The following is a 25371-nucleotide window of genomic DNA, read 5'->3' as shown; positions in this document are numbered from 1 at the left end:
ACATGTGACAATAATAAAACATTTTAACCCTAGGATAATTTTCAAAACTAAAATAACAACCCAAATACAACAACTCCAAGGACTGGAGGGAAAGGTGAGGGTAGTTCAAATGCTCAGAGTAAATTCATTATCTAGGTGGATAATGGATCCACTTGGATACATCCATATACTAGCCCGAGGTCCATTTTCTTGCAGGCATTTACAGGGGAAAAAAAACAACAGGATTATAAGAAAAACTATACATAAACAGACAAACACCAACAAACATCCCAATGTGCAAAAGAAAACAAAATATGCAAATAAAAGTAATACTGAGAACACAGTCAGGAGCAAAAACTTTAAAACTCCACCCCTGACATAACTCAAAGTAATCTGAGCTCTCCTTTGGTAAACAGCTGTTGTTGCAACATATTACGATCAATACTATACTGTTTAGTTAAAAGATCAGTATTTTGCAATATATACTTACTAGCCACTTTATTAGGCACACCTGCTCGTTGATGCAAATATCTAATCAGCATGTGGCTACAACTCAACGCATAAAAGCACGCAGACATGATCAGAATGGGGAAGAAACCTGAGGGACTTAGACCATAGAATGATAATTGTTGCCAGACGGGGTGGTTTGAGTATCTCAGAAACAGCCTGCGATTTCCAGAGTTTACAGAGAATGGTGCAAGAAACAAAAACAAAAAAATCCAGTGAGTGCAGTTCTGTGGTGAAAATGCCATGTTAATTAGAGATGTGAGCAGAGAGTGGGCAGACTGGTTCAAGCTGACTGGAAGGTGACAGTAACTCAAATAGCCACTTGTTACCACAGTGGTGTGCAGCAGAGCATCTCTGAATGCATAACACAAAGAACCTTGAAGTGGATGGGCTACAGCAGCAGAGACCATAGCAGGTTCCACTCCTGTACCTAATAAAAGTGGTCACGGAGTGTACGATCATTTACTGCCAGAGAATAAATAAGGGAAGTGGGTTTGATGGAATCAAACTGAGACCAAATGCAATCGTTTGTTCATTCATCATGTGCCGTGTAGCATGACATGGGCGATCATGGTCTTTCCATGACCATGATTGTTCTAGGCAAATTTTTCTACAGAAGTGGTTTGCAATTGCCTTCTTCTGGGTAGTGTCTTTACAAGACGGGTGACCCCAGCAATTACCGATACTCTTCAGAGATTTCCTGCCTGGCGTCAGTGGTCACATAACCAGGATATGCACCACCTGCTCCCATGGCTTCACATGACTGTGATTGAGAGGGGGATGGGGGGGGCTAATCAGGTGCTACACCTTACCCAAGGGTGACCTGCAGCCTAGAAGACGGAAGGAGTGCCTTACACCTCATTCAGTAGAGATATATTTCCACCCCATCATCTCAGCACACAATAGATGAGATTAAGAGTCGCGATGTAATGATGCAGTTCTGTAAAACTCTGGTTAGGCCACACTTGGAGTATTGTGTCCAGTTCTGGTCACCTCACTATAGGAAGGATGTGGAAGCATTGGAAAGGGTACAGAGGAGATTTACCAGGATGCTGTCTGGTTTAGAGAGTATGCATTATGATCAGAGATTAAGGGAGCTAGGGCTTTACTCTTTGGAGAGAAGGAGGATGAGAGGAGACATGATAGAGGTGTACAAGATAATAAGAGGAATAGATAGAGTGGATAGCCAGCGCCTCTTCCCCAGGGCACCACTGCTCAATACAAGAGGACATGGCTTTAAGGTAAGGGGTGGGAAGTTCAAGGGGGATATTAGAGGAAGGTTTTTTACTCAGAGAGTGGTTGGTGCGTGGAATGCACTGCCTGAGTCAGTGGTGGAGGCAGATACTCTAGTGAAGTTTAAGAGACTACTAGACAGGTATATGGAGGAATCTAAGGTGGGGGCTTATATGGGAGGCAGGGTTTGAGGGTCGGCACAACATTGTGGGCCGAAGGGCCGGTACTGTGCTGTACTATTCTATGTTCTATGTTCTATGTAAATTGCCTCCTAAGGGAATACAAGGAACAGATTGAAGCTCAGAGATCCTAAAACTGCTTCTTGTAGTGGATTTAAATAATTCCTGGAGGGCAGATCTGGATGATTTTTGAGGGTGTTTAAGGAGGAGATTGATAGGTATCTAATTAGACAGGGTATCAAGGGATATGGGGAGAAAGCCAGAAATTGGAACTAGATGGAAGAATAGTTTAGCTCATGGTGGAGTGGGCAGAGCAGACTCGATGGGCTGAATGGCCTACTTCTGCTTCTCTGTCTTGTGATCTTGTGATGAAGAAAGTAGCTGTTCATTGGAGCCAGTCCAAGGACATTTTGATTGTGCAACATTATTTGGCTAGTTGTGTTGACATTTTGGAATCTAATCCAGAAAGAATGCTGACGGGGAATACAAGAATATTACCCTCTCAAGCTGAAATATCGGCTTGTTCATTCCCCTCCACAGGTGCTGCCTGGCTCACTGAGTTAGCCCAGTATATTACGTACGGCTAGAGATTCCAACATCTGCAGTCTTCATCAGTGTTATGGTCACGGAGTCACACAGCACTGATACAGGCAGATGCAGACCATGGTGCCCGCCCAGCCAGAGTCAAGGTCCTGTCTTTGGCACATCTCTAAGCCCCACCCCTCTGTGCACCAGTCCAAGTGCTTCATGGGATCATACCTGCCTCAACCACTTCCTCCGGCAGCTTGTTCCATGTAATCACCACCCTCAGCGTATAAAAGTTGCCATTCAAGTCCCTTTGAAATCGTTCCCATCTTCCTAAACCTCTGCTCACTCCTCCCCTAGTTTTGGACTCCCCTTCCCTTGGGAAAAGTCCTGGGAATGGAGAGGTTAACATATGAGGCGCATTTGATTGTCCTGGACCTGTACTCACTGTGGCTTAGAAGAATGGGGGGTGGGGGGCTCACCTTATTGAAACCTGTCGAATATTGAAAAGCTGAGATAGCGTGGACGTGGATGGGATGTTTCCCACATTAGTGCCGTCTAGGACCAGAGAGTCTTCACCATCATTATATGCCTTGTTTGTATGTAGTAGGTGATTGTGGTCCCACAGCCATGGTTGTTCTTGGCAACTTTTTCTACAGAAGTGGTTTGCCATTGCCTTCTTCTGGGCAGTGTCTTTACAAGATAGGTGACCCCAGCCATTGTCAACGCTCCTCAGAGATTGTCTGCCTGGCGTCAGTGGTTGCATCACCAGGACTTGTGATATGCACCAGTTGATCAGAGGACCATTCACCACCTGCTTCCAAGGCTTCACATGACCCAGATCGGGTGCTAAGCAGGATCGACACCTGTTTATATTATTACGTTATTATTTTATGTTCTGTATGTAATATATATGCACTGTATTTTGCACATTGGTCCCAAAGGAACTTGGTTTCATTTAGAAAACGGTTGCATGTCAGTAAACTTGAACTTGAGACATACAGCGCTAATTTGCTACTCCTTATGCTCCTTTCTCAATTCTGATCCACCCCAGCTCTCTTCCATTCCGCACCCCCTGCCAACCCGTTACCTAGACCCATCACCCTCCCCCCACTGGGTTCCACCTGCCCATCACCACACAACTATCTCTCTGGATTCTTCTCCGTTAGTTCATCTTTGCTATTCCCTCTCACACGAGGCTACATTGCCCATATCCCTCACTCATCCGGCTCCAAATATCACCTTTTCTCATGCAGTTTTACCTCCTCCCCGTGAGGGTTCTTCCGGGTACGCTATCATTCTCCAACATCGCAAAGACGTACAGTACCTTGCAAAAACATTAGGCACATATTTATAGCTAGGGTGTCTAAGACTTTTGCACAGTACTGAAGTAATTTTATGTATTGCATTGTACTGCTGCAAAAAAAAAATCATGACATAGATGAGTGACGATAAACCTGATTCTGAGGTGGGTCTCTATTGTGGACTGAGAGTGGGAAGGGGGCAGGGAGAGGGGAATCATGGTTGGGAAAAGGGGAACGGAGAGGGGAGGGAGGGGGAAGCACCAGAGAGACATTCTGTAATGATCAATAAACCAATTGTTTAAAATCCAATGACCTTGCCTGGTGTCTCAGGGCTGGGTATATCTGCACCCGCGCCAAACTCCATCCTTGGTACTCCTCCTCTGCCACCTGGCTGGCAGCACTCCACCATCACCGTTCCCAACATCCTTTGATTAAAGGTTATAGTCTGTCACGAGCCTTGTGGCCCAACAGGCCGGTGCTTATGCCAGTTTCCGTGGGTGTTGTCAGAGGTTACAGCGGGACATTGATAGGATGCAAAACTGGGTTGAGAAGTAGCAGATGGAGTTCAACCCAGATAAGTGTGAAGTGGTTCATTTCGGTAGGTCAAATATGATGGCAGAATATAGTATTAATGGTAAGACTCTTGGCAGTGTGGAGGATCAGAAGGATCTTGGGGTCCGAATCCATAGGATACTCAAAGCAGCTGCGCAGGTTGACTCTGTGGTTAAGAAGGTATACGGTGTATTGGCCTTCATCAATCGTGGAATTGAATTTGGGAGCTGAGAGGTAATGTTGCAGCTATATAGGACCCTGGTCAGACCACACTTGGAGTACTGTGCTCAGTTCTGGTCGTCTCACTACAGGAAACCTTAGAAAGGATGAAGAGGAGATTTACAAGGATGTTGCCTGGATTGGGGAGCATGCCTTATGAAAACAGGTTGAGTGAACTCGGCCTTTTCTCCTAAGAGCGATGGAGGATGACAGGTGACCTGATAGAGATGTACAAGATAATGAGAGGCATTGATTGTATGGATAGTGAGAGGCTTTTTCCCGGGGCTGAAATGGTTGCCACAAGAGGGCACAGGTTTAAGATGCTTGGGAGTAGGTACAGAGGAGATGTCAGGGGTAAGTTTTTTACTCAGAGAGTGGTGAGTGCGTGGAATGGGCTGCCGGCAACGGTGGTGGAGGTGGATACGATAGGGTCTTTTAAGAGACTTTTGGATAGGTACATGGAGCTTAGAAAAATAGAGGGCTATAGGTAAGCCGAGTAATTTCTAAGGTAGGGACATGTTTGGCACAACTTTGTGGGCCGAAGAGCCTGTATTGTGCTACAGGTTTTCTATGTTTCAAACGACCAACTCCCTTTCCTAGACGTGCTGATCAGGAGGAATGCAGATGCAAGTTTGGACACATCGGTTTACCAGAAAGGAACGAATGTGGACAAAATCCTCAATTATCACAGCGATCACCCCAACAGTCACAAACGAAGTTGTGTCTGAACACTATTCAACCGAGTGGAAATATACTGCGGTACCACGGACCTCAAGGAGCAGGAAGGAAAAACACCTTTTCAAAGTACTCACACACAATGGCTATCCAAAAGGTGTCTTGTGCAGATAAGCAACCTCTTAACTCCTACTGAGCAGACAAGAAAGAGGCTAACCCTACCCTACATTAGGAATAGTTCCAAAATGAAGGCAAGACTGCTCCAACCACACAGTATAATGGTAGCACACAAACCCAGCACAACCATTAGAATGCTCATCTTCAGACCCAAAGATCCAACAGCCTATGCGAGGGGAATGCAATATACCAAATTGATTGTGGAGACTGCCCCAAACACTACGTAGGACGGACGGGGAGAAGACTACCCACAAGGTCACATGAACATCAGCTAACTGTAAGAAGACAACCCTCTGTCACTCACCTCTGTACATGAAGCCCACTGAAGACCCCTCACCGGGCTCGTAGCCAGTCCCGCTACAGCCACGACTCAGCAGTGAGAAGGCCACCTTTCATAAACAATAGGTGTCTAGGGTTGGCACATGTGGGCAGGTGGTCAAGTGGTTAAGACATTGGACTGGCGACCTGAAGGTCGTGAGTTCGAGCCCCAGCCGAGGCAATGTGTTGTGTCCTTGAGCACGGCACTTAATCACACATTGCTCTGCGACGACACTGGTGCCAAGCTGTATGGGTCCTAATGCTCTTCCCTTGGACAACATTGGTGTCGTGGAGAGGGAAGACTTGCAGCATGGGCAACTGCTGGTCTTCCATACAACCTTGCCCAGGCCTGCGCCCTGGAGAGTGAAGACTTTCCAGTCGCAGATCCATGGTCTGGCAAGACTAAAGGATGCCTAGGCTTGGCATGATTTGGGGTTCAACCAAACAGGAACATTGTGATGTTCTGATTGAGTAAATACTGCCCATCCACAATTGGTCAGGCAGAAATAACAGATTGTACACCCCATAAAATTATAAAGACCGTATCTTTACAAACTTTCAGCTTTATCAAACAGTCAGTAGGAAAAAGAAAAGGGAAAAAATAAAAGGGCCCATTACAGTTAAAGCCGTCTAAATGTGCACATCATTGGAGCTCATCTTGAATTTGTCTTTTACTCTTTCTCTGGACCCACAGTCTGCATGAGAGTACACACCACATCCCAAACGTTGCTCGAAATCCATCTCGAGCAAATGGGCACTCTCTCTCTGGAGAATTGGCCCTTCCTCCTTGGAGACATTCATCCACACAAAGCACCTTGTGCAATGGGGACACTCCTTCCCATGGCTTCCTCGGCCACCTTCCCTCTTGTCCCCTCTGTAGCTCCAGCCAAAAAGACCCCAAATCCCACTAGTGTCTGCCACAAATCTCTCTCCGCCCAGTTTTCTCTAGAACCTTCTCCCAGTTCCACCATCCTGATTGGCTAACACAATATACCTACATTGAACATCATTGTCCCTTACCTTTACTCGAAACCCAAACATGCTATGAGCAAGACGCACTGCTTCCAAAGGAAGCTACTAAACGAAATATTCTACAGCATTTGTAGTAAAAATCTTAACCAGGGCGTTACACCAAGAAGGACACGTTCATCTGGGAAACTACAAAAATCCTGACAGAAGCACAAAACAAGAAATCAAGTGAATTTTAGAAGCTTGGTTCTCAAAGGAAGAGTGTATTGAACCGGATGTAATTTACAAACCTTTGCATCTGCAGGATCTGGGGCCGAGAGGTGAACCATGGACACCCAAGAAACCAATGCTGACAATGACTGATAGTCAGGGATACAGGCCAGAGGAGATCACTCAGCTTTCCGATTGGCCGGGACTCAGCGAAGACTAGTGGCCAGCGCAACGGCCAACCCATCAGAACACCAAGTCCGATCAATATAAACATGAGCACTCGGCAGAAACAACACAATTGTGTACTGATGATGTCACCTCAACTAGTGATGAGACGTTTGCAACCAAATCTCCAGGTGAACAACCCTACAAGTATAAGAAATGCAAGATACAGACAAGGTGAAGAAGAATCCTAAGGGATTCTACAGATATGTTAAGAGCAACAGAAATGCAAGGGACAAAATCAGTCCTCAGAAAAATCAGAATGGTAATCTATGCATGAAGACAAAACAGACGGGGAAGTTTTTAAGTGGATATTTTGCATTTGTATTTAATTTGGAGACAGACACAGAATCTATACAAGTGAGGCAAGGCAGCAGTGAGGTCATGGACCCTATATAGATTACCGAGGAGGTGTTTGCTATCTAGACAAAAATTAGGGTGGATAAATCTCCAGGACAATGTGTCCCCTTGGACCCTGTGGAAGCCAAGTGCAGAAAGTGTAGGGGCCCTTGCAGAGATATTTAAATCTTCCTCAGTGGCAGGTGAGGTACCAGAGAATTGGAGGATAGTTAATGTTGTTCTGCTGTTTAAGAAAGGCTCTAAAAAAAAAACTAGGAAATTATAGGCCAGTGAATCTGACATCAGTTGTTGGTTAATTATTGGAAAGTATTCTAAGGGACCGGGTCTGTAAGTATTTGGACAGACATAGAACGATTAGGGATTGTTAGCATGGCTTTGTGCATGGTAGGTCATGTCTAATGGAGTTTTTTTTTGAGGAAGTTACCAAGAAAATGGATGAAGGTAAGGCAGTGGATGTTGTCTACATGGACTCTAGCAAAGCATTTGACAAGGTCCCGCATGGGAGGTTGATCAAGGAGGTTCAGTCGCTTGCCACTCAAGATGAGGTAGTAAATTGGATTAGACATTGGCTTTATGGGAGAAGCCAGAGAGTGGTAGTAGACGTTTGCCTCTCAGACTAGAGGCCTGTGACTAGTGGTGTGTGGAAGGATCGGTGCTGGATTCATTGTTGTTTGTCAGCTACATCAATGATTGTGATGATAATGTATTTAACTGGATCAGCAAATTTGCAGATGACTCCAAGATTGGAAGTGTAGTGAACTGCGATGAAGACTACCAGAGCTTGCAGTGGGATCTGGACAAGCTGGAAAAATCGGTTGAAAAAAATAGCAAATGGAGTTTAATGCAGACAAGTGCGAGGTTGCACGGCGGTAGGATCAACCAGGATAGTTCTTACACAGTGAATGATAGGGCACTGAGGAGTGTGGTAGAACAAAGGGATCTGGGAATGCAGGTCTCTAATTCATTGAGGGTGGTATCACAGGTAGATAGAGTCGCAAAGGAAGTTTTTGGCACATCGGTCTTTATACATCAAAGTACTGAGTACAGAAAATGGGAAGTTATGTTGAAGTTGTATAAGATGTTGGTGAGGCCTAATTTTGGAATATTGTATGCCGTTTTGATCACCTACCTATAAATACAATGTAAATAAGGTTGAAAGAGTACAGAGAAAATTTACAAGGATGTCTCCAGGACTGGAGGACCTGAGTTATTAGGAAAAATTGAATACATTAGGACTTTATTCCTCAGAATGTAGAAGACTGAGAGGGAATTTGATAAAGTTATACAAAATTATGAGGGAATAGATAGAGTAAATACAAGCAGGTATTTTCCACTGAGGTTGGGTGGAACCAACTAGAGGCCATGGGTTAAGGGTGAAAGGTGAAAAGTTAAAGGGAAACACAAGGGGGTTCTCCTTCCTTCAAAGGGTCATGAGAGTGCGGAACAAGTTGCCAGTTCAAGTAGAGCATGTGAGCTTGACTTCAACATTTAAGAGAAGTTTGCACATGGATGGCATGGGTATGGAGGGCTATGGTCTGGGTACAGGTTGATGGGAGTAAATAGGTTAAAAGGTTTGGCAGAGACTAGATCAGTTGAAGGGGCTGTTTACATACTGACCTCTTCTAAAACTCTATGACTATAAGGGAAGGGAAACTAGGAAAATACCGAAAAGTCAACAGTCGTGATACTTAAAGCAGGAAACTGTGAAGTCAAAAAAACAGACATACATGTGCAGTTTGTAGCTTCAGGGTCCCCACCCCCCAGACATGCTTACTTCACACTGCTACGATCAGGAAGGTGGTACAGGAGCCTCAGGATCCACACCACCTATTTCAGAAAGAGTTATTACCCCCCAATCATCAAAATCTTCAAGTAGAGATGATAACTTTACTCAACTTGCCCCGTCACTGAAATGTTCCCACAACCCAAGGACTCACTTTCAAGGACTATACGCTTCACGTTCTTGATATTTATATTTATTATTTTTAATATTTTTTCTTTCATATTTGCACAGTTTGTTGTCTTTTGCACCCTGGTTGTCCCTCCCAGTTGGGTGTCATCTTTCACTGATTGAATTATGGTTATTGTTTTTACTGAGTATGTCTGCAAGAAAACAAATCTCAGGGTTGTATATTGTAACATATATGTACTTAGATAATAAATTTACTTTGATCTTTTGAACAAAGCTGTTTATAAAGTGCTTAGACCTCAGCTGGAGTAGGGTAAGGTGTTCTGAATCAGGTTTATTTTCACTGGCACACACTCAGTGGCCACTTTTATTAGGTACACCTGTACACCTACTCATTAACGCAAACATGTAATCAACCAATCATGAGGCAGCAACTCGATCCATAAAAGCATCCAGACAAGATCAGGAGGTTTGGTTGCTTTTCAGATCAAATATCAGAATGGGGAAGAAATGTGATCCAAGTCACTTTGACCGTGGAATGATTGTTGGTGCTGGACTCAGAAACTGCTGATCTCCTGGGATTTTTATTTACAACAGTCTCTAGAGCAGAGGTTCCCAAACTTTTTTATACATGGGCCAATACCGGGAGGAGGAGAAGATAGCAGCACGATGCAGCACACGCGGCCTCTCCGGTGATGAATATCTGTAATCTGTCAAGTAGGAGGCCGTGCACAGTTCTCATTTGGTAGAGGCGGACGTGAGAGCACGGAGGAACATCTGGTGAAACTTCTGAAATGCCCGGTTCGCTGCCACTGCTACTGTGTGATCCGAAATCTCAGCAGGGGAAGGACCCGAATCCTCGGCTTTGCCTGTTGCTCGGTGGTCGGAGCAGGGCCGAAGCGCTCGGCAGGGATGGTGGTTGGTGTCGGAGGGCTGGTCGGAGGCTCAAAGTTTTTGGACGGACTCAGAGTCGGACTGTGGTCGGGTGCTGCGTCGGCAAGTTTGCGGCGTTGGAAGCTCATGGCAGGGAGAATTTCTTCCTTCTACCGTCTGCGTGAGATGTTGGGGCTATCGGGACTTTGAGACTTTTTTTTTACCATGCCCATGGTCTGCTCTTATCAAATTGTGGTATTGCTTTGCACTGTTGTAACTATGTTATAATTATGTGGTTTTTGTCAGTTTTAGTCTTGGTCTGTCTTGTGTTTCTGTGATACAATGTTCCTCCGGTATGATATCATTTCTTAATGCGTGCATTTCTAAATGACAATAAACGAGGACTGAGTGTCCTCATAATCTAATCTAATCTAATACCATTAAGCAAAGAGTCTGTGGACCCCTGGTTGTGAAATCCTGCTTTGGAGTTTACAGAGAATGGGCTGAAAAACAAAAGACACCCCCAGTGCGCAGCAGTTCTGTGGGTTAATGAGAGAGGTCAGAGGAGAATGGCCCATCTGGTTCAAGCTGACAGGGAGGCAACAGTGACTCAAATAAGCACGGGTTACAACAGTGGTGTGCAGAAGAGCGTCTCGGAATGTACAGAAGGGACCTAATAAAGTAGCCACAGAGAGTGTATTACCAGACACTTCCTTGAGATTTATTTTCTTGCAGGCATGTACAAAGAAATACAATGGAATTTTATGAAAACTGTACACAAACAGACACCCCGGCAATCAACTCGTGTAAAAATTATGCAAATAAAACAAAACTACAGAACACGAGTTGAAAGGGACAGGGATACAGAGGCATACAGAGATTTACCAGGATGCTGCCTGGACTAGAGAGCATGTTTTATGAGGGCAGATTGACAGAACCTTTCTCCTTGGAGAGGAGGAGGATGAGAGGCAACTTGATAAACATGTACAAGATCATGGGAGATATAGACAGAGTGGGCAGCCAGCACTCTTTTCCCAGGCCAGCAACGGCTAATTCCAGAGGATATCTTTTTGAGGTGAGTGGAAGGAAGTTTACAGAAGATATATCAAAGGTAGTTTATTTTTAAAAACAGAAGCTGGTGGGTGTGTGTGGAACATGCTGCCAGTGGTGGTGGTAGAGGCAGAATCAGATTCAGTATCACTGGCACATGCCCCGAAATTTGTTATCTTTGCACAGCAGTACAATGCCATCATAATAATAGAAAATACTGAATTACAGTAAGAATATATAAATAAGCAGTGCAAAAATAGAAATAAAAAAGTAGTGTTTATGGATTCAATGTCCATTCTGAAATCAGACGGCAGAAAGGAAGAAGCTGTTCCTGAATCACTGAGGGTGCACCTTTACGCCCTCGTAGCTCCGTCCTGATGGTAGCAATGAGAACAAGGTACGTCCTGGGTGATGGGGGTCCTTGATGATGGATGCCCCCTTTTTGAGGCATCACTCTTTTAAAATGTCCTGGATACCACAGAGGATAGTGTCTGTGATGGAGTTGACTGAGTTTACAATTCTCTGCAGCTTATTCTGATCCTGTAATATTGAATAAGTAGTGCAAAAATAGTGAGGTAGTGTACATTGGTTCACTGTCCATTCACGAATCTGATTGCAGAGGGGAAGAAGCTGCTCCTGAATCGTTGAGGCTCCAAAATATTATCTTTGGCCAACAGTTTTGCATATATGGAGGTACCCTTACCATCAGAGTCATTCGGATGTTTGATAACATCCATCTTCAGAGGGAGCTTAACCTGCGGCATCTTATCAAAGTTGACACCATCTACCAGAAGGAAACATGCTTCCTTAATGGTAGCAATGAGAAGAGGGAACGTCCTGGGTCGTGGAAGTCCTTGCTGACAGGTGCCGCCTTTTTCTTTGTTCGAGGCATACTCGAACTGTTCTATGTTTTAAGCGAAGGTTCCCAATGTAGGAAATGTCTCCTACATTGGACAAGTGATGTGACAAAGTAGGTGTTATGAGAGATGATGGGGAGGTGGATCTGGGCGGTGTTCAGGAAATACGTTACATATTTGAGGTTTTTATCTCATTTAGAGAGACAGAGTAGAACAGGTTCTTCCGGCCCAATAAGCCACGTCATCCAGCAACCCACCTATTTAACACTAGCCTAATCACAGGACAATTTACAAGCACCAGTTAACCCACTAACTAATACATCTTTCAACTGTGGGAGAAAAATGGGGCACCCAGAGGAAACCGTGCAGTCATGGGGAGAAAATACAAACTTCTTACTCCTTATAATATCAGGCTGACCGCGAGGCTACCACGGTGCCCTATTGACTGAGAGCCAGCAGGCTAATGACACAAGGGTGGGGCTTTCTTGTATCTTGTTTTACAGCGGTTGGCATCCAGCTTAATGGTGCATTACCGCAAGGGTGGGGCTTTATTCTCTTGAAAGCCAGGAGTTCGGACTCTAATTAAAATAAATTAAAGCAATTTTTCATTGATTTGGTTCAATAAAAAGCTTTTAAATATCTCCAACCTTGTGAATGACCAGTAATTTCCAGACATCCTGTAACTAGCAGCGAGACTTCCTGAAGCATTATCTTCTCCAGTGATTAAAGTCATAATTAGAGAACAAAAATTATAAATTAAAGGAAGGAATAAGAATTTATGTCAAAAATAGAAAGTATAACTGCCAATTTTATTACTTCAAGACCTTAAATTGGACATACTCTACAGTTAACAAGGAATTTCTACTTGTCTAATGGGCACAATAGCCTGTGATGAAACTTCTGCAAAAGAATCGACGTATTTCATTGAATGCAGTTTTACATACTCATTTGCCTCTTTATTAGGTACACCTGTATGTCTGCTCATTAATACTTATATCTAATCAGCTAATCACATGGCAGCAACTCAATGCATTGAAACATGTAAATATTGTGAAGAAGTTCAGTTACTGTTCAGACAAAACGTTAGAATGCAGAAGAAATGTTATCTAAGAGACTTTGACCGTGGAATGATTGTTGATGCTAGACGGTGTGGTTTGAGTATCTCAGAAACTGATCTCCTGGGATTTTCAGGCAGTCTTTAAAGTTTACAGAGAATGGTGTGAAAAACAAAAAGAACATCCAGTGAGTGGCAGTTCTGTGGGTGAAAACACCTTGTTAATGAGAGAGGTCAGAGGAGAATGGCCAGATTAGTTCAAGCTGACAGGAAGGCGACAGTAACTCAAATAATGTGTTATAACAGTGGTGTGCAGAAGAACATCTTTGATTGCACAACATGCAGAGCCTTGAGGTGGATGGGCTACAGGAGCAGATGATCACGAACATACACTCAATGGTCACTTTATACGGTACGGGAGATACATAAAGTGGCCACTAAGTATACATTGGATATACAGTACTGTACAGTTAACATGGTAGTTTCAATTGTCTAATGGTCACAACAGCTTGTGATGAAACATCTGCATAAGAATTGAGATATTACATTGATTGCAGGTTTATGTACCATATATATCTATGGCAGACTATGGTTTATTAGCCTGTAAACTATCTCACATCAACTCACAGGCAAAATTATCAAGGGGAAAGGTTTATCGGAAAGAATTCTGGAATGTGGGACTGAGACTACTGGAATTATTGCTGCTTAGAATGGTGAAGGGTTAAGGTCCACAGGACTGTTTCAATCCGCAGGGAGAGTTTGCAAAATAAACTCAGGCAGTTTCAGAATTAAACTGCTTACTAACAGCAAGGGTTGAGGTGGTGACTTACCTCAGCACCTTCTCAAGTGTCTTCAGTGAGTGGCTTTCAATGCTGACGACGCCCAGGAATGTATACCAAACAATCTGCTGGACGAATTTAGAGAGTTATGCAACATCTGTGTGGGGGGGAAAGGAATTATTGACTTTTTGGGTCAAAACTCTGCATCTAGTCCTGATGCAGGATTTTGACACGAAATGTTGACAATTCCTTCCCATCCCCCACACACAGACAGAAGCTGCTCGACCCACTGCCCGGATTAGGGAGCGTGTCATATGAAAATTCGGTTGAGCGATCTAGGGCTTTTTCCTTTGGAGTGGCGGAGGATGAGAGGTGAGCTGATAGAAGTGTACAAGATTATGATAGAGTGGGCAGCCAGCACCTTTTATCCATTGAGGCAGAAACGGCTAACACGAGGGGGCATGATTTTAAGGTGCTTGGAGGAAAGAATAGGAAGGTGAAAAATGTAGTTTTTTTTAAATACACACACACACAGATTGTTGGGTGCATTGAATGCACTGCCAGGGGTGGTGGTTAAAGGCAGATACAATGGGGGCACTTAGGAACTCTTAAAAGGATAACAGGAAAAAAATGGATGGCTATATAGGAGGGAAGGGTTAAATTGATCTTCGAGTGGGTCAACAACATTGTGGGCAAAGGGCCTGTGCTGTCAGTTAATTCTACGTTCCTCCAGCAGATTGTGTGTTACACTAGGCAACAGCACCTGCAGTCCCATCTGAAAGATCAGCTTGGTAAAACACCAACTCAGCCTCAGGAAGGATGATAGTATCAGCAAGGATGCCTGCCACTCTGGCCATTCCCTCTTCTCTCTTCCATCCACTGGAAGAAGATATCATCATCATCATATGTGGATCGTTCAACATAGGTGATCATGGTCTTTCCATGACCATGACTGGACTTGGCAAATTTTTCTACAGAAGTGGTTAGCCATTGCCTTCTTCCAGACCATGTCTTTACAAGACAGGTGACCCCAGCCATTATCAATACTCTTCAGAGATTGTCTGTCTGGTGTCAGTAGTCACGTAACCAGGACTTGTGATACGCACCACAAGAAGAAGATGGAGTTTAAAAGCCCAGATGTCAGGTTCAAGAACAGCTTCCTTCCCACTGCTATCAGTCTTCTGAACACGTCACCACTTTCACATCCACTCTCCAGTGGTGCTGTCACATTCTCGGACTCTTAATTGCACCTCTCAATTAGTTATTGTCACTTTAGCAATTCTTTTTAAAACCACCCCAGAACACACTACAATCTTTGCACCATTCTCACAAGACACTTTGCAGATCCTGAAAATCTTGAGCAATACACACAAAATTCTAGAGGAACTCAGCAAGTCAGGCAGCATCTATGAAGGGGAATAGACCACAGTCAGTCCGTGTTGGCAGGAACATCTCTGACTCCATCACACTGAGCACTGGATCCCCACAAGGCTGTGAGCTTAGCCCATTGCTGTTTACATTGCTAACACATGACTGTGCACCCAGATTCAAGGAGAACCTGATCATTAAATTTGCAGACGATACCGCAGTGGTGGGGCTCATCTGCAAAAATGATGAAACTATGTACAGGGAGGAGGTCAAACACCTAGAGAGCTGGTGCAGGGATAACAACTTGATGCTTAATGTCACTAAAACCAAGGAGATGATCGTCGATTTCAGACTGCCTCAGCCTGAGCACACACCCCTCAACATCAGTGGCTCCACAGTGGAGAGAGTGGAAAACATCAAGAACCTTGGGGTGCAGATCTCAGACAATCTCACCTGGTCCAGGAACACCACTGGGATTGTGAAACAGGCCCAGCAGAGATTGCACTTTCTGAGGAAGCTTAAACAAGCATCACTCCCCACCAACATCTTAACCACATTCTATAGAGGCGTGGTTGAGAGTGTGCTGACCTTTTGCATCACAAACTGGTACTCCAGCTGCAGTGCTGTCAACAAAAAAGCCTTGCAGAGGGTGGTTAGGGGAGCAGAGAAAATTATTGGGGTCTCCCTACCTTCTGTCCAAGACCTCTTTCAGAGTCGATGCCTCCAGAAGACACGGTACATCATTAAAGACCCCTCACACCCTCTCCATGAACTGTTTGTTCTTCTGCCACCAGGCAAATGTTACAGGAGCATCAAAACTAAAACCACAAGGCTACTAAACAGCTTCCTCCCATGGGCAGTCAGACTGCTAAATAGCTGCTCCACCTGACTCTGCTTTGGACACTTTTAACTTGCACTGGACACTTATAACTGATTTAACTGACATGTGGCTGTTGTGTTTTACTATTTATTGTTATGTTTATTATTTAGTATTGCATTTGTTATGTTATGATTGCACTGCCCCTGAGGAACGCTGTCTCATTCTGCCCTGCAGAGCTGATGTACGGTTAGAATGACAATAAAGTTTTTTGAATCTTGAATCTTGAATAAACGGTTGATGTTTCTGGCAGACGTCCTCTTCCATCCTTTTCTCCCATGGTCCACTGTCCTCTCCTGTTATATTCCTTCTTCTTCAGCCTTTTACCTCTTCCAATAATCACCTCACAGCCTCTCCCTTCATCTCCCCTACCCCACCCATGAACCTTTCCCCTCACCTGATCTCACCTATTACCAGCAGATTGCACTCCTTCACCTCCTTCCCCCAAACCTCCTTATTCTGGCTTCTGCCTCCTTCCTTCCCAGTCCTGATGAAGGGTCTTGGCCCAAAACGTAGAATGTTTATTCCCCACCATGGAAGCTGCCTGACCTGCTGAGTTTGTACTATTCAGTAGTTTTACAATCATTAACGATACTGCAGAGTGGATTCCGGTTAATTGGGCCATCGGTGAATCAGAGCAGCTACTTATTTGGGACAACTTTTAAAGAACAAGAACTACTGAGAAAATAGCTATGATTCTGTTTGTTTTTTTCGAACACTATGCCACTGAATTGGGACAGGAGACTGTTGCCAAACAAGTTATAGCTATTGTCAATCATGCGCACTTGTGTGGCCGTTACATGCTGCTCCGTGCTTAAAGCAAACGATTTTTAAATAGCACCAGTTGCACTTTTGTGTTCAAAAAGTAGTGGTTGTTGTCACTGATAGCTGCTGAGAGATCAGCAGTAAGACAATTCATAACTATTTTGTTCACTGCGGTTTCAAGCATTCAGGCTTAGAAGTGCCAGAAACAGCCAGGAGTGAAAATTAAACAATTTAATTATTTCAATATTTAGGAACTATGAATAATTTGAAGATATTGACAATTATCTTGAATGTTACAATGAAAATGAAGGTTTGGAGGATGCAATTGTTGATAGCATTGTATGAAAGTAGTCCATTATCTGCACTGGGTATCTGCTCTGATTTTGTTCAATGTGTACACTGAATGAATTCCTCTGTCAATAAGAAGCCAGAGAGTGGTAGTGGAGGATTGCTTCTCAGAGTGGAGGCCTGTGACTAGTGGTGTGCCACAGGGATCAGTGCTGGGTCCATTGTTATTTGTCATCTATATCAATGATCTGGATGATAATATGATAAAATGGATCAGCAAATTTGCTGATGATACAAAGATTGGAGGTGTAGTGGACAGTGAGGAAGGTTTTCAGAGCCTACAGAGGGACTTGGACCAGCTGGAAAAATGGGCTGAAAAATGGCAGATGGAGTTTAATACAGACAAGTGTGAGGTATTGCACTTTGGAAGGACAAACCAAGGTGGAACATACAGGGTAAATGGTAACGCACTGAGGACTGCAGTAGAACAGAGGGATCTGGGAATACAGATACAAAATTCCCTAAAAGTGGCGTCACAGGTAGATAGGGTCGTAAAGAGAGCTTTTGGTACATTGGCCTTTATTAATCAAAGTATTGAGTATAAGAGCTGGAATGTTATGATGAGGTTGTATAAGGCATTGGTGAGGCCGAATCTGGAGTATTGTGTTCAGTTTTGGTCACCAAATTACAGGAAGGATATAAATAAGGTTGAAAGAGTGCAGAGAAGGTTTACAAGGATGTTGCCGGGACTTGAGAAACTCAGTTACAGGGAAAGGTTGGATAGGTTAGGACTTTATTCTCTGGAGTGTAGAAGAATGAGGGGAGATTTGATAGAGGCATATAAAATTATGATGGGTATAGATAGAATGAATGCAAGCAGGCTTTTTCCACTGAGGCAAGGGGAGTAAAAAACCAGAGGACATGGGTTAAGGGTGAGGGGGGAAAAAGTTTAAAGGGAACATTAGGGGGGGCTTCTTCACACAGAGAGTGGTGGGAGTATGGAATGAGCTGCCAGATGAGGTGGTAAATGCAGGTTCTTTTTTAACATTTAAGAATAAATTGGACAGATACATGGATGGGAGGTGTATGGAGGGATATAGTCTGTGTGCAGGTCAGTGGGACTAGGCAGAAAAATGGTTCAGCACAGCCAAGAAGGGCCAAAAGGCCTGTTTCTGTGCTGTAGTTTTTCTATGGCTTCTAACTATTAGGAAATAATAAAGTTTTATACTGCTGTAGTGAAGTTCAAAGTAAATCTATTATCAAAGTGCATTTATGTCACCATATACAACTCTAAAATTCACTTCCTTACGGGCAATCACAGTAAATACAAGAAACAATAGAATCAAAAAAAGACCACACCTACCAGGGCAGACAACAAACTGTGTGTTTTAAGAAAACAAAACAAACTGTGCAAACACAAGAGGAAAAGCGAAAAGCATTAAATATCTAGAAGTTGAGATGAAAAGTCCACAGAAGCAAGTCCAGTTCAGTGAAAGGACAGATAAATGATAACACCGAGAAATTTGAAGTTGCTGATCTTCTCCACCTCTGATCTGCTGATGAGGACTGACTCATTGACCTCTGGTGTCCTCCTCAAGTCAATAATCAGCTCCTTGGTCTTGCTGACAATGAGTGAGGAGTACTATTGGTAGTGTTCCAAAATGTTCTGTATTTCACCTAAATACATAATTTGTTTCTGTCTTTTTTTTAATACCTTTTTAAACTTTTTCCATGAAACTTTGGCTAGTTGGAGAAGCTGCTTAATTGGGCTACAATGTACTGGTCTCCATGAGTCCCATTTAACTAGAATCCAGTGCACTTTTCATCACGAACACAGCTTACTCTGTGAGCTACACCCAAGTTTCACTGCACCCAGGTGTATATGTCACTGAACAGATAATCTGATCTGATCCAGATACTAATCACAGTCACAAGGTAAAGTTGTCAGTCCATTCCAATAGCTTATCTCAACTGAGTTGCAAACAGAATCACGTTCATTACCGCTGACACGTCATGAAATTTGTTGTTAATGTGACTGTAGTACAGTGCAATACACAAAAATTGCTAGAAGTTACAATAAGAAATATAAAAAATGTAGTCCAAAAAGTTCAAGTTTAATTGTTTTTCGACCACACAGCAGTGTGCAAAAGCCTTAGGCACATCTATGTGGCTAGGGTGCCTATGACTTCGGCGCAGTACTGAATTTATCAATTTGGAGTGGAGATTGAGCTTGTAAGTCTGGCGGGAGCAAAGGATGCTGGGAATAGTGAGGGTGGAGTGCCGCGGGTGGGGTTTGGGATAGGTGGCAAAGGAGTGCCAGTGGTGGGGGGGAGGGAGGTGGCACAGGTGCAGATACATCCAGCCCCAAGACACGAAGACACCAGTTTATTGATTATTACAGAATTTTCTCTGGAACAACTCCCTCTGTTCCATGACTCCCCCTTCCATGCCCCCTTCCCACTCTCAGTCCACAATGTTGACCCACATCAGAATCAGGTTTATCACTCACCTATGTCATGAAATTTGTTTTGTTTTGTGGCAGCAGCATAGGGCAATACATAAAATTATTACCGTACTGTGCAAGAGTCTTAAGCAGCCTAGCTATTATATATATATATATTATATATATATTTTAGCCTAAACTTTTGCACAGCAAACCACAGTATACACAGTCACAGAGCACAGTTACAATAGCATACAAGTCACTTGGTAGCATAGCCTGAAGATTGATGGTGCACATGTTGTTGTCCTGGAGCCACTTTTCTGCAAGGACAAGTACACAGCAGTTCCTCATTTTGCACTGGGTCAGTTGCAGATGAAGGCAATCCAGCTTATCTTCCAGGAGCAAACACTAGAGGGCAGCACTGATGGGAGAGACTGCGTACAGGGGCCAGTCCCCCAACTCAGCACGCCCACCTGCCTCTGAAGGGACTGATGGACCATTCAGAAACCTGATGGTGGAGGGGAAGAAGCTGCAACTAAAATGTTGAGTTGCTCTTCTGGTACCTCATCCTCACATTGTCACCAGTCTATGGACCTATCAGCCTCCCCTCATTACTGAGGATTTTGGTGAGGAATTACAAGGGATAAAAGGTTGTTTATGAATGCAGTTATTGTTTATCAACATTCATTTACTGAGAGCACTGAAATACCTCTACACAGCAACTAATTTGCCAACGACACTACATTGATTGGCCTTATCTCAAACAATAATGAAGTGGCCTACAGGGAAGAAGTCATCTCTCTGACAGTGGTGTCAAGAAAACAACCTCTCCCTCAATGTCGGAAAAAAAAAGGAGCAGGTTGTGGATTACAGGAGGAATGGAGACGGGCTAACCCCTATTGACATCAATGGATCTGGGGTTGAGAGGGTGAACAACTTCAAGTTCCTCGGCATTCACGTCACCGAGGACCTCACGTGGTCTGCACACACCAGCTGTGTGGTGAAAAAGGCACAACAGCACCTCTTTCACCTCAGACGGTTGAGGAAGTTTGGTATGGGCCCCCAAATCCTAAGAACTTTCTACAAGGGCACAATTGAGAATATCCTGACTGGCTGCATCTCTGCCTGGAATGGGAACTGTACCTCCCTTAGTTGCAGGGCTCTGCAGAGAGTGGTGCGGACAGCCCAGCGCATCTGTAGTTGTGAACTTCCCATGATTCAGGACATTTACAAGGACAGGTGTGTAAAAAGGGCCCGAAGGATCATCAGGGACCTGAGTCACCCTAAGCACAAACTGTTCCAGCTGCTATCATCTGGGAAACGGTACCACAGCATAAAAGCCAGGACAAACAGACTCTGGAGACAGCTTCTTCCACCAGACATTCAGACTGATTAACACATGCTGATTTGAGTTATATTGATTGTTCTATTTATTATAAATTACTATGACTGCACATCTAGACAGAGGTGTAACGTAAAAAATTTTACTAATCATGTATGAGAAGGATGTAAGAAATAGAGTCAATTCAATAATTAAATACCAAGTAATTAGACATTGCCCAATACTTTATCGGTACACATCTCCCCACTATCGGAAATATTTATAGGAGGTGCTGCCTTTGTTAAAGGCCATAAGACACAGGGGCAGAAATAGGCCATTCAGCCCATCAAGTCCACTCTGCCATTCTATTATAGCTGATCCCAGATCCCACTCAACCCCATACACCTGCCTTCGCACCATAACCTTTGATGCCCTGACTGATCAGGAAACTATCAACTCTTGCTTTAAATTTACCAACGGTCTTGGCCTCCACAACTGTCTGCGGCAGAACGTTCCACAGATTCACTACTCTCTGGCTAAAAAAAAAAATAAATTCCTCCTTACCTCTGTTCTAAAGGGTCACCCCTCAATTTCCTCCACCATAGGAAACATCCTCTCTACATCCACCTTATCTAGACCTTTCAACATTCAGTAGGTTTCAATGAGATACCGCACCCCCCCATTCTTCTAAATTTCAGTGAGTACAGGCCAAAAGCTGTCAAACACTCCTATGTTAACCCCTTCATTCCCAGAATAATCCTCAGGAACCTCCTCTGGACTCTCTTCAATAGCTCTCTGAGATATGGGGCCCAAAACTGTTGATAATACTATAGTGTCTTATAAAACATCAGCATTATCTCCTTGCTTTTATATTCTATGCCCCATGAAATGAATGGCAACATTGCATTTGGCTTCTTTATTACAGACTCAACCTGTAAATTAACTTTCTGGGAGTCTTGGACAAGGACTCCCAAGTCCCTTTGCACCTCGGATGTTTGAATTTTTCCCCCATTTAGATAATAGACTGCACTTTTGTTCCTTAATTGAATTGACTTTATTTCTTACATATTTATATTAGGTCTCCATCTAAATGTGCATTGTGCAATCATAGTAATTTATAATTTATAAATAGAATCAAAATGCATGATCATATATTTCCCACTGTATTCCATCTGCCACTTTTTTGCCCATTCTCCCAGTATGTCAAAGTCGTTCTGTAATCGCATTGCTTCCTCAGCACTACCTACCCCTCCACCTATCTTCACATCATCAGCAGACTTTGCCACAAAGCCTCCTATATCCTTCTCCTGGAGTCAATGATCATCTCCTTGGTCATGCTGACATTAAGTGAGAGGTTATTGTTGCAGCACAACTCAGACAGATTTTCAGTCTCTCTCCTATATGCTGATTAGTCATCACCTTTGATCTGGCCAGTGACAGTGGTGTCATCAGCAAACCTAAATATGGCATTGGAGTTGGGCTTAGCCTCACAGTCATAAGTATAAAAGCAAGTAGAGCAGGGGGGCTAAACAAATAGCCAGGTGATACACCTGTGCTGATGGAGATTGTGGAGGGGATATCCTTGCCAATTCAAACTGACTAGGTTCTGCAAGTGAGGAAATTGGGAGTCTGGTTGAATAAAGAAGTATTGAGGCCGAAGTCTTTAAACTTATTGATTAGTTCTGAGGGAATCCTGGCTGTATCTTGATGTGTATACATCTTCACCGGCTGGATGTTCCAGGGTTGATCGAAGAGCCAATTAAATGGCATCTGCTGTAGACCTGTTCTGATTGTAGGCAAATTGGAATGGATCCAAGCTGCTTCTCAGGCTGGAATTGATACTTCTCATCACCAGCCTCCCAAAGCACTTGGGCGATAGTCATTCAGGAGGAGCTACAATGGCGCTAGACAGCGACTTCTTCAAGCTCATCTGCGGAAGCAGCTTAATTTCTATCTTTTCAGGGTGGATGGGGGTTCTGTCAAAGACCCTGACCCAGAGCTGCACTCAGACTTCGGTTCCTTGAACTGATGGAACCCATTCCGTGCTGACCGACTAGCCATTTATCGACATCCCAAGCACCTGGCCTGGAACACGGGCACGCCTTCGGGGTTCCGAGGCTAAGTGTGTCTGGGGACGATACGATTCTATGCCAGCGCTGCCAAATGATGCATCGCAGAAGAAAATGGAATATTGGGAACAGTGGATCTGCTGTCGGAGGCTCTGTAGTCAGTGAATCACTCTCTCTCTCTCTCGTTGGTGGGGAGAGTTTGTTGCTGATTCTTGAGTCGAAGAACTTGGGGGAAAATAAAGCAACACGGCAGACTTTAACAGCATAAATCAACCAGTGTTTTTTCTTTGGTCTTGTTAGTCTCCCCTCTCGCTGTATGACACCTCCCTGTCTCTTTATTAGGGGGGGGGAGAGAGAGAGCCTGTGACATGTCAAATTGTCGAGTGAACAATTAGTTTTTGTTGTACAGCAGATCATGGTCTTTCTCGGGGGCTTCGCTATTGCTTGCTTGGTGGGTGGGGGGGTGCTGATGCTTTTTGCTGAGGTAAGTGGAAGGAGGGGAGGGTCGTTTCTCTGCTGCTGCTGCTTGTGAGTGAGGGGGGAGTAGGGAGCTTTGGGGTTCCAACTTTTTACTGTCACTCATTCTTTGGGGCACTCTTGTTTTCATGGATATTTGCAAAGAACAAGAATTTCAGGTTGTATATTGTATACATTCTGTGATATTAAGTGGGACCATTGAGGGAGGCTACCAAGTTTGTCTTAGGCAGTGGTGTAACGGAAGCCTACTTGAAGCAGGTGGGTACCTCAGACTATCAAAGCGAGAGGTTAAAAATATCGGTGAATACTCTAGCCAGTTGATCAGCACAGATCTTTAGTACTCAGCTAGGTAGCCCATCTGGGCCGGATGCTTTCAATATGTTCATTTCCCTGAAGGATGAGCTACAGAGATTGAAATCACAAAGTTCTTGGGGGCTGTAGCAGTTCATCAAGGTTGCTCCATGTTTTGATTATCACAGCGAGCATAAAAGATATTGATTTCTTCTGGGAGCAGAGCCTTATCATCACCCATGTTGCTTGGTTTCACTTTGTAGGAGATGGGTTATGATCCCCACCATCAAGGCCATGCCATCTTGCAGCATGCGTCAGGCAGAAGCCTGAAGAGCCGTAACACCAAGTTGCAGAAGAGCCCTGGTGAAGGATTTCAGCCCAAAACATCAGATCTTTATTTCTCTCCTTAGATGCTGCCTGGCTTCAAAGTTCCTCCATCACTGAGTGCGTTACTCAGCAATAGCTACTTCTCTTCAACCACTTGGTTCATGAAATAACCAGCACAACTTTAATCACAAAAGTTCAGCTTAATTACCACTTTAATTTTGTTCTAATTGAGTTCTTTCTTGTGGAAAAAAGGACATAATTTATGTTTATATTTATGAGAAGGCGCGGTAGTGTAGCGGTTAGCGTAACGCTTCACAGCCCCAGCGATCAGAGTTCAATTCCTACCACCGTCTGTAAGGAGTTGTTATGTTCTCCCTATGACTGCATGGCTTTCCTCTGGGTGCTCTGGTTTCCTCCCACATTCCAAAGATGTGCAAGTTAGGGTGAGTGAGCTGTGGACGCGCTTGTTGGCCCCCAAAGCATAGCAACACTTGCAGGCTGCCCCCAACACATACCTGATTGGGTATCTCCCGTACAGAATTAGTGGCCACTGAGTGTATTCCTGTGGTCTACTGCTGTTGTAACCCATCTACTTCAGGAATCGACACGTTGCGTGTTCAGAGACACTCTTCTGCAGAGCACGGTTGCAGCATGTGGTTATTTGAGTCACTGTCACCTTCCTGTCAGCTTGAAAAGGTCTGGCCATCGTCCTCTGACTCACTCATTAACAAGGCATTTTCACCCACAGAAATGCCACTCACTGAATGTGTTCTGTTTTTTTACATCCGGGAAGTGGTACCGCAGCATAAAAGCCAGGTCCAACAGGCTCCGGGACAGCTTCTTCCACCAGGCCGTCAGACTGATTTGATTGTACTCTATGTTACACTGACTGTTCTATTTATTATAAATTACTATGATTGCACATTTAGACAGAGACGTAACATAAAGATTTTTACTCCTGATGTATGTGAAGGATGTAATAAATAAAGTCAATTCATTCATTAAAATTCACTGAATTCATTTTAAAAGTTGCAGAGACTGACGTGCATAAAATTCCAGGAGATCATGATTTCCAAAATACGCAAGCCATTCCATTTCGCACCAACATTCATTCCATGACCAAAGTCACTTGGGTCACGTTTCTTCCCCATTCTGATGTTGGTCTGAACAACACCGGGACCTCTTGATCGTGTC

General features: G+C 43.9%; 1 protein-coding gene across 2 annotated transcripts in view; it reads right to left on the bottom strand.

Moving 5' to 3' along the window:
* Positions 1-25371, bottom strand: part of capn5a (calpain 5a) — a 165816-nt gene that overhangs the window by 125110 nt on the left and 15335 nt on the right. Inside the window, exon 1 of one of the 2 annotated variants that reach the window (XM_072262603.1) lies at positions 14003-14023. The exons of the other annotated variant lie outside the window; for it this stretch is intronic. The gene's annotated coding sequence lies outside the window, so the exon portion shown is untranslated. Of the gene's footprint in view, positions 1-14002; positions 14024-25371 lie in introns of those variants that run through there. 2 annotated transcript variants of the gene reach the window in all.

This window comes from Mobula birostris, chromosome 7, assembly GCF_030028105.1.
Source record: "Mobula birostris isolate sMobBir1 chromosome 7, sMobBir1.hap1, whole genome shotgun sequence".
NCBI classification, from domain to species: domain Eukaryota; kingdom Metazoa; phylum Chordata; class Chondrichthyes; order Myliobatiformes; family Myliobatidae; genus Mobula; species Mobula birostris.
Note: the sequence above shows the minus strand (reverse complement) of the source record. Positions and strands in the feature narration are given on the sequence as shown.